We start from the raw sequence: 10,649 nt of genomic DNA, 5'->3' as shown, positions 1-10,649 counted from the left end.
GGAGTTAAAAACATTGCGAAAAAACACTATGTAAAGTTCAGTGATTTCTGATATTTAATTTTGAAATATCATTTCAGACAAAAAAAATTCTAAAAATATTTCTAAAAAATTACAAAACTTGAAATAAATAAATTCTTAAAAACAATTTTTATTTTCAGTAAATAAATACTTCAATAATTTTGCGCAAAATTCGAAAGAAAGAAATATTTAAAAATAACTTATAATAAAATTTCAAAACTATCCCTAAAATCGAAAGCTATAGTTAGTTATGCGCTACTAGTCACTCAGAGAATCTTGTTAAACTAATAAAAATATCGCAAAATTTTCGCTTCTTTATTTAGTTCAGGGATTTTAGATATTTAACTCTAAGGCATGATTTCAGTCATAAAATCTACAGAAAAGCAAACTAAACTGAGATAGCAAACATAGATTTAAAGTTTCCGGCTCTTCTATTGATTAGGTCAAACAAGAAAGGTAAAAACAGAGTTTGAAATAGGGTTCGCAACATTTCCTGAAGATTTCTAGACAGTGATTGAATTGTGCCTGCGTCAGGTGAATAAATATTAATGTTTTACCAATTAGAAGAACGCCAAGCGTTCTATTTGGGAGATGGAAATCGATTTTATCAGCCAGGCTTTTACATGTGAACAGATAAATTGGAGTCTACACTGATTGTTGGGTATTTTCGGAATTGTGAGTAAATTTTTGTGTTGCTTTGGAAATAATGGTTATCTGTCTTTATTCGAATAGGGAAAAAATATTTTGCTTGATGATGACGAAGTTTTGGCTATTTATCGAAAACATCGATAAAAGGATATTCGTAAAAACTAAACCAATCGTGAACACAAAAGTTTCACATAACCGTTATAGGAAATTTGTATTTTCTACATAAATAATATTAAAATGAACTATCAAATTTCGCACTTTTGTTGATATAAAATTATTTTTCGTACAATTTTTTTTTTGGTTAAGTGTTATATAGTTCCCTAACAAAATTAAAAATAAAATTAAAAAATGTTTCTGAATGCTTTTTATTTATGAGCTCTTTTGCTCAAAAACTCATATTCTTTTTTTTTTCGCTTTAAAGTATCATTTTACTTTTAAGCATTATTTTTTTAATGAATAAAGGCATATTGAGGACTTTTTAAGCTATAAATTATTTTACAAAAAAGAATACGTATTACTAAAGCATTGCCTTATTAAGAGTATCAATACTGATATTTCCTTGCACTTCAGCATTAGAAAAGAAAATAATAAGGAATTAATACTCCATCGGTAAAATTCTATAAATTTTAGAAGGCTCTGAATTTTTACTTTACATAGTGCCATTCGGAATTAAATCAGAGACTTGAAAATAAATAAATAATAATAATGTACTTTTTAAGTGGTAAAATGCTTATTTTTCTTAATTTTTTCTTAATTGCAATAGTAAAGTAAAATTGAATTGAATTTATATATGCGATTTCCACGTAATTTACTCAAGCAAAACGTTTTCCAAATTTCTGTTAAGTCTTCTGTGTTCGGCCAAAAACCCGAATCCCTTATAAATATTTTGTTTGCATGCAATAGTGGTCCGAAAAAGGATACTATCTACTTTTTCACCATTTTCATGTGTAAAATATGTAAATTCGTTTTTATTAAGCAAATTAATATTATGTTCTTCCAAATTTTACCTCACATTAAGGAAACATTATTAAATAAAATTAAGAATATAATATGAATTTTTCAGTGAAAACAAAGCAATAAAAATAGTAAAAGAAAACACAAAAAAGCTAACTGTTATTAGCGGCTTTTACATGAAAAAGATTCAAAAAATTCTTTTTACAATTATGCAACGATTTTAGAGACATAAGATTGCAGTTAGTAATGATTAATCAAGCAATCTGTGTACATATAAATTTAGTATGCATATTATTTTATGCATATTAAATTAGTATACACATTTATGGAGCTTGAGATGCTCCTCATTTCGAATTATGAATATTATGTGGTATTTAAAAATATTTTATTTTACATTGTTAGATGAAACCATAATGGATCTATCTCAAATATATGGCTATAATTTAATTAAATTATTAAATTCATTTTTATATTTTATTTTACGTTACGCATAACAGCTCCCCTATTGGTACTAATATGTGTTAGGGTTGACCCTTTGAATTGAATTAATTTTCATTAAACCAGAAAAACAAAAGCAGAATTTTTATTAGTGATACTTTTTCCAGTATTTTGTACTATTTCAGGTCAGATTAAGTGAAAAATATTATAATTAGCATTTTGATAATTTATGATTATGAAATACAGCATTTAAACGCCACTGTCTAACACAACGCTAAAGGTAATATCTTCCAAATGAGGCTCACATCCAAACAATAATTTCACAAAATTGCACTTATTTAGATAGAAGAGGAATAGAATTCATCACTGAAATTTCGTGAATTTTCAAAATCAATTATTGACAAATTTTTGAATATGAGTGGAAAAAAAATTTCCAGACAACTTTTTTTGAGATTTTATATCTTAATGCAAATAAAATTTCGATAATATAACAGACTCTTTTAGTAACTATTAGACTCTTGTTTTTTTTTGTTTTTTTTTTTGTCATTAAAAAAATCCCAAAATACATTTTGCTTGTAATTAGTGCGACAGAAAAAATATTTATAAAAGGGATACCAGTATCCCACCTGCGTTAAAGGGTTAAGGCCTGGATGCACAAACTTATTCCTCCATGTTGACCGAATTCTAACCCATAGTCTTTGAGCTACCCATAGTCTTTGGGCTAAACCTCATTCATTTTTATTAGTATGCAAGTGCTTCATTTACATTAAAATTGCATTTAAGTACCTGCAAGTGACGTCACGCGTGGGTATCGAACCTGATTGGCCACTAAAACGCGCGATCGACGCCTACGCGTGACGCCGTTTGCATGTACCCAATTAAATCTGATCCAGAAATTGATTCTGCGTGATAATAAACTAAACTTAGCTGTTACATAATCTTTTTAATGCACAACCAGCTGATTTCTGCAATTTTCTTCCATAGTTGCAGGTACCCGATGTGAATACGTTTACACAATAAAAATTATTATAAAATCCTAATTGTTACAAAAACAAGGTTAGTACTCCTCCTCCATTTCATAAGTTAATTATAAAAATATTTTAATTGTGCTAATTATTCTTATAGATGTTATGTTGATGGCCCGCTTGATTAAGCTGTGCCTATTAACTCACGGCCTGTTGTGACCAGAAATATGAATTTTGTTAATATTGTATTCAATTACTTTGAGAGAGTAGTTATTTTTAAGTTTATTATCCTATACATGTTTTTCCTTGATAAAAATTTTATGCAGAAGATGACTTTTCCGTGTAGAAACAAAAAAGTAAATAAGAAAATATTTACTAGAGTAGGGAAATGCGTGTAGAAGGAAGAACATGATCCGCACGAAAAATATATGTCCAGCCTATTGAGTTTGCTTGATGACAACTGTCAAATTCAGGTTTTTTTTTTTCCTGAAACAATCTTATTTAATGAATATGTTTATTACAAGCACACTTTAAATTCACCAGTAAAGAATAATTTAAGTGCTATTAAAAATAGTAACACATAATTTAATGCTGTTTTTTTTTTTTTTCGGTTTATGTGAAACTCGTGCTGTCGTAAGAAATAATCAAACTAAAATAAAATCCTGATTGATTATTTTTGTTTGAAAAAGTTTAGACGTGCCTAAAATTTAGAAATTTACCTAAAATTTTAAAAAAAAATTTAAAAAATTTCTTACTTTTTTTTTAACTTTAAATTTCTCTAACATTTTTTATTTCCCTTAAAAATGGATATTTCCGATTTATAAAATTCAATATGTTTATAAATTTACATAAAATTATAATTCTGCATAAGAAAATTCTGCTAATATGTTAATTAGAACAAAATAGTAATAGGCTACCAGGATTTAAAAAATAATCGACTGTACTTCTAAGTACTTGTAGTAATTTAGTGTAACTTGTAGTAATTTAGTAAGTATTTGTGGCAATTTTACATATTAACAATGTAAAACGATAACCTTATATCATATAACGATTAAAAAAATTGAAAATGGTTTTTCTCATTTTTGAATCTTTTGTATATTTTTAAAATTTCGACATAAATGTTCAAATTTATATCTGGCTATCATCTACTCCCTTTATCTCATTTTGTTATTTTATTTATTCATTTTTTTTTTGTTACATTTGAGATCAAGTCGAAAGCAAGTAAAAACAAAATCTTATAAAAAGAAAATCTTGCGAGGGAGAAATAAAATTTTCCACAACAAGAGATAAATTAGCATTATTTAAACCAAAAAAATATTAAAAAGAATTAACGAGAAAAGCACTTAAAATTGCAATAATTTTCGAAAGAATTGGAATTTCAAAAAAAAGAAAGGTGGAAAGAAAGCCGTCATAAGTTTATAAGTGAAAATGGCCCTTTCAACGCGTTTTATTTCAAATCTGTTGTTGCATTTCAGCAGGCAGAAGATCGGCTCTCGTAATATTTTTTGAAAGTTTAACATTAATTTTTTGAAAGTTAATAAATTGCTTCTAAATCTAATAGAAAAATGACTTTTTCTAAAGTTTAATAGTTTTTAAAATATTAAAAATATTTCTCGTCTTACAGTTCAGGCAATTTTTTTAAGCAGAAAAAAATTTATCTTAAGCACTTAAAATTTTACTCCTTTTTTTTCGTCGAAACTCTTTTAAATTCAATAAACCCCTTTAAATAAAAGCTTTATACAATAAAGTGCGTTTTTTACTTTGCTTTTTCCAGCACAAATTAGACTATTGTTCTTTTATCCCATTATATTTGAAAGTGTTAATCACAGTAGAAATGTGATCATTCTTGTTTCTGAGACATACATTTTTCAAAAAAATACTTAAAAGAAAATTCAAATCCTGTATTCTTGTAATAGTTTACATGAAATCTCTGGCACCTTTGCAAATAGATCGGTCGATATTTTACTCCTTATAGCGTTTCGTTGTTTATACAAGAGGAAACAGATCTGCTGTATGGGGAAACATTCCTGTCGAAATGTGGTTTCTTACATGTTTGCAGGACCGTTAAAACCTGCTTTGATTTAAACTTAAAACTGAATTATATTAAATTGAACTGTATGTTCAATAGCATAAGATCTAGAATCGACTGGGAAGAGCCAAAAAAAAAAATATATATATAGATAGATAGATATATGAAGCCCTTTGGGGAGGCGAGGAAGTGTTGCAGAGATTCTAAGTGCCATGTTTTATCTGATTTTTTTTTTTTTTTTTTTTGTAAATAATGTTAATTTATCTATAGTCCTTATTCTAACTTAAATTTATTTAGTTTATAACATTTTATTGTGTTTAAATTTTACTGATATAACATCGCTTTCGCAAACTTCCCTATCCCTTTTCTCTTTGTTTTATTTAATTTTTGAAGAAGGAGCAGTTATCCTCTTGGGCTGGTACCCCGTACCAAAGTTCCCATTTGCATTGTTCTACTGGCAAATTTTTGATCAACTTAGCTGATTTTAAAAAAGTATATCGAAAAACTAATCGTACTCTTTAGTGGCTACTTTTATCGTTTTATCTTTATGATGACAGAAATTGAAAACTGGAGAAATTTTATATAATATTTCAGAATTAAACATATAATCAAGTAATACACCAAAGATTTTTCTCATTGTGTTTATAAACAAAACTTAAAATACAAATAATACTCATTAAATATCTAAAATGACGAACTCTTTCATTGACGAATTCCTTTCAATTGCGCTTGAAACTAATACTATTAAGAGCAATACTATTTTATTTATTCAAAAGCTTTAACTAGTTAAATCCAGACACATCGACTACGCCCTTTAATATTATCTGTCTCTTGAGAATTAACTTTACTATGTCTGGTTTCTTTATTGTTTGACAGTGAATTGGTTTAGAATACATATTCAAAAATTAACCTAATTAGGATTTCTTTTAAAATAAGCTGATTTAATTTCTTTTTTTAACAAATCTGATCTCATTATTAATTATTAAAATCGAAAATATATATATATATATATATATATATATATATATATATATATATATATATATATATATATATATATATATATATATATATATATATATATATATATATAAAGTATATTTTATGTTAATAAATTAAATCTATTGATTTTAAATCTCGTAAAATAATTTAATGTGAGGTGATTCTCCATATTATGCTCCTTTCGAAACACAAAGTTGTTTTAAGTGTCCTAAGAGAGTTTTCATAGAGTGACATTTCATCATTTTCGCCAATAATATCTCGTGAAGTTCCTATTTTGCTTTCTTTGCTTCGCCTCGATCCTTATTTTTCTACAATATTTTTCTATTTGTACACATTTAAAAAAAAAAAACATTTTTATAATTTAGTTATTCTTTCGAAAATTAATGTCTGGAATATAAAGAAATTTCTAATTTCACTGTATTTAAATTTTAATGTCCTTGTCATTGACTTTTTTATTACTGCTTATCTGTGTTGATATCATATATTTCATTATAGAAATATTTTATCTTGAAATCGAAGAAGAAATGTTTTTTATACGACTACCCAGGCACTACTATTGACAAAAATACTTTCACTTATCTTAATAGCAAACAATCATTTATTTTTGAAGTTTTTTATATCATAAATATTTTTTATTGAACTCAAGTGAAAATCTTTTTATTCATGGATCTCATTTTGAATTTTTAAATATTTTTACTAATATTAAACTAACATTATTTACTTAGAATAGAAATATGAAGCTAAAAAATGCAGGGTAATTTGTAAAGTAATTCATGTATCGGGTCATGCCTTACATTCAGTGCGTAAATGTAAAAAGAAGAAGAAGAGAAAGGAAAGAAAGAAAAATTTTTACTCTTCGAATAATTTAATCTAATTATCAAATTTAGAAAAATGCAATCTTAATGCATGGAAGGGCATGTTTGAATTATATTAATTGATTAATGCAGACGTTATCTTAAATTAAAAAATCAGGCACTCAAACGTATTCTTTATCTAAATAAATAGTTTTTAATTATTATTGTCCTTCAAAATAAGTGAAGTCTATGCTCGCGATAATTTCATCAGAAGAAAAGCGAAATATTTCTTCGATTTGGTTCAAATCTTAAATATTATTTGAAAGTACAGTGCGTTTAAAAAAAAAGGTGACCTCAAGTATGCTAATTAATTTTGGTCACCATTTTTTTTAATTTTTTTAGCATATTAATCAAAAAATAGAAAGTAAAATGCAAAACTTTCTTCCAATTTATTATCTATTTTTTCTTGATATATTTTATTTCGTATATTTTTTATTTATTTTATTTTCAATTTTTTGGGTGCTCCCCACACTATTTAATAGATATATATTTTGCTTTGGCTATATTAATACGATATTAGAAAGCACTCCTTTTCGCAAATATAATCGAGATTATATTGTTTCCTTAATTTGTTTTCCGTCTTTTTAATCTTTTTTAAGCATTTTGTTTTTAAACATTTAAAAAATATTTCATTTCAATAATTTTTCTTCTTCTTTTTTCATTAATCTTTATTATATTAGAGAGATAAATTGTGGGTTTAGATCTTATAAATATCTTTCCCATTTATAATTTAAATTAAATTAGCTTTTTTTCGTCACCAGGGGTCATACTCCTTCTAAAAGGGGTATCTAATCAAGGTGCTTGCCCATTGCATTCTTGTACTTTCGTACGCCACTGTCAAAAATTTAAAAAGATGGGATTGGTCAAACTGTACATGTTTTCCACCACAGAACTACTCCGCTCACAGCGTAAAATGTATCAATATTTTTCAAGATAATACATATAATAATAATAGTTATTATTATTATAATTGTTTATACAACAAATTCGCAAAACTTTCTATTTTCAATTTTAATTTCTTTCCAACACTGTCAGAAATTCCTTAACAAATTACAATATAAAATACCGACACATTTTCAACGCATCATCTGTAAAATCCATTAAACAGTAAAATAAATTTTCTTCGTAAAATATTATACCGTAATCTATTCAGTAATATTTATTTAATTGGAGTGATGAAATGATTTTTGGGTGATAATTACAGTAAAAATTATGATATATAGGGTTTTTTGTTTCGTAACATTTTCCGGTAAAAATGGATTTCACGGTAAAAAGTTTTACAGTGTATATTGTAAAAAATTTTGGTGTATAGTTGCCCCCAATTTTTCACTGTGCCGATAGTCAATTTTTTTTTAAAACTTTTTTACTGACTTTTATTTATTTATTTATTTACTTTTTTTTTTACTGATAACACAAATTTTCATGCAAATTATAATCAATTTACAACAAGTACAATATTAGTAATATATTTTTACACTTATTCTTTCAAACAATTTTCATTTTGTCAATTTTATACATTTTTTTTACACTATTGTTCAGTACTTAAAAATGTATTTAGTTTACCTTTAAACCACAAATGGCGGCAACTATACACAAAATTTTTTATAGATTATTATTCTCTAGAAATGTACATCCGAACACATCATTTTACGATCGCCGGATGTTTCAACGTGTTACTCAGCAAACTATTAAAAGGCATTTCCATCTACGAAAGTAAAATTTATATTATTATTTTTATTTAATATTTACCAATCTGTTGTCTTGTCTTTAAATCTTTAGAATCTACTGTTGTTAAATGCTTCTCATATCAATGAAGTGAATTTTCATTATTTCGTGAGATAAAGCACATAACTTTATCCTTTATCTCAATTCATATTTTTAACTAAATTGGTTAAATTATTATTTCAGGCGTCCGGTTTTAAAATCTACTTTAACCATTTTTAAAAAATTTGTTCGGAAAGTCAAAATTTTATGTATATATTAAGCATTTAAATGTGAGTAAATGTTTTTGTGCATAAATGCTAAATGTTTTTGTGCATAAATGCTAAATGTTTTTGTGCATGAAGGTTAAATGTGCGTAAATGTTTTCGGAAAGAAGGAACGAGGTTCATTACTGTGTCAAGATAATTTTTATTGACAAAAATACAGATTTTATAAACAAAACAGTGTGTTTTTCCATTGACTGATTACTTATATATTTAGTAAAGAAAAAAGAAAAAAATTACAAACAATTCCTGTCTTATTTTGTGTTCGAGTAACATTTGAAAAAAATAATAAAATTAAGCAAAATATAACTAAAAATGCTTAATTGAAAATTTTTGTTAGCATTTATAATTTAATGTGTTTCTGAAAAATAACTTTGTGTTCTCTAAGAACATAATAAATTTAAGAATCCTAAATTAAATCTCTATTTTAGGATAAAAATGGATAGAAATTTTAATAATATTATAATAAATTGCATAATAATAATAATAAATATAAAGTTGCAATATCTTTTAAACTTTAATGCGTAAATTACAATTACGTCATATTCCTTATTCTATGCAAGATAAATATATGCTTTTTGTACTTGCACCATTTGAAAGAAAATTATTAGTATGTACTAATCCTCTTTTAAAATTATTGTTATAAAAATTCTCGCAATTCTTAATATTTTTGAGTTAAAAATTTTTGCTCAAAGAAATTAAGTATTCATTGACTAAATTTTGTGTATTTGCGAACTTCAAACTGCCTAACTCATACAATTTTATTTCAAAGCAAGATAAAAAAAAAAGATGAAAAACTTAAAAATTATTTTTTTATTTATTCAATTATTGCCAAAATTCTGTAGATAGTTTGTGAGAATTTATGTTTCAGAAACAGTTCAAATTTATCCTCGAAATTTAAGTTTATTCAGTTGTTTGAAATTTCTTACGCATTTGTTCTTGTATTTTCTTGAACAATTTGAAGGAAAAAAAACTATTTTTTTTTACTCCCAGAAATATTTAAGGAAATATTAAAAAAAGAAGAAGAAAAAAAAAGGAAGAAAAATGTATAAAACTTTTTATTTTGCAAATATATTCGCGATCGCAACGCTCGAGTACGCCGTCTAGCGGGAGCCTGTAAATATCGGACATTAATTTATCACGTTTTCATTTAGTTCCATCAAAGTCATTGACTGAATCAGACGCCATTTTTTAGCAGCAAATAAGAAACAAAATTTCCCTAAGGAAAAGGCCGAAGAACTTGAAAAAAATCTCCAGAATATTAGTAAATCTTTCAGGAACAGAACACGCCAAACATTTGAAGAAAAATTCCTCAATAATTTTTAATTTCTATTATCAACAAACTTGCAACTGATGACTTCCGATTTCGGATACTGTTACAGATGTGTGTATTAAGGTAAAATGCATTTCTTCTGTCTTCAATTCATTACGAATTAAAGTGAAGTCAACATTGCTTTCGTCATTCCAGTGAATAAATATGAATTCAGAACATACAGAATTGTAATAGTTATAGCATATTCTTCTTCGTTATAGAATAATATATATTTCTGTATCCATATAATTCGGAAAACAACAATAAAAAATTATCCAAGTTACTTGAAATAGTGCCATTTGTGCTGATTCTTAATTAATTTAAATCGTTTTCTTGGTAAGTTTTTTTTAATTTTGAAAGAATAAGTTCAACTAGAATTCAGCTATTCTGTTTTTAGCTACATATTCAAATTCATATCAATTATAAAATTTTGCTGTGTAGTAT

General features: G+C 25.9%; 1 protein-coding gene across 1 annotated transcript in view; it reads left to right on the top strand.

Annotated features, from left to right (window-relative positions):
- The first annotated feature begins 530 nt into the window (after positions 1 to 530).
- CaMKI (Calcium/calmodulin-dependent protein kinase I) overlaps positions 531 to 10,649 on the top strand; it is a 34,338-nt gene continuing 24,219 nt past the window's right edge. The window contains exon 1 of the mRNA XM_016056982.4: positions 531 to 693. The gene's annotated coding sequence lies outside the window, so the exon portion shown is untranslated. The remainder of the gene's footprint in view (positions 694 to 10,649) is intronic.

This window comes from Parasteatoda tepidariorum, chromosome 1 (genome assembly GCF_982258835.1).
Source record: "Parasteatoda tepidariorum strain Cologne lab strain chromosome 1, Ptep-v5.0, whole genome shotgun sequence".
Lineage (NCBI taxonomy): Eukaryota > Metazoa > Arthropoda > Arachnida > Araneae > Theridiidae > Parasteatoda > Parasteatoda tepidariorum.
The sequence above is the reverse complement of the archived record's forward strand: the minus strand, read 5'-3'. Positions and strand labels throughout refer to the sequence as shown.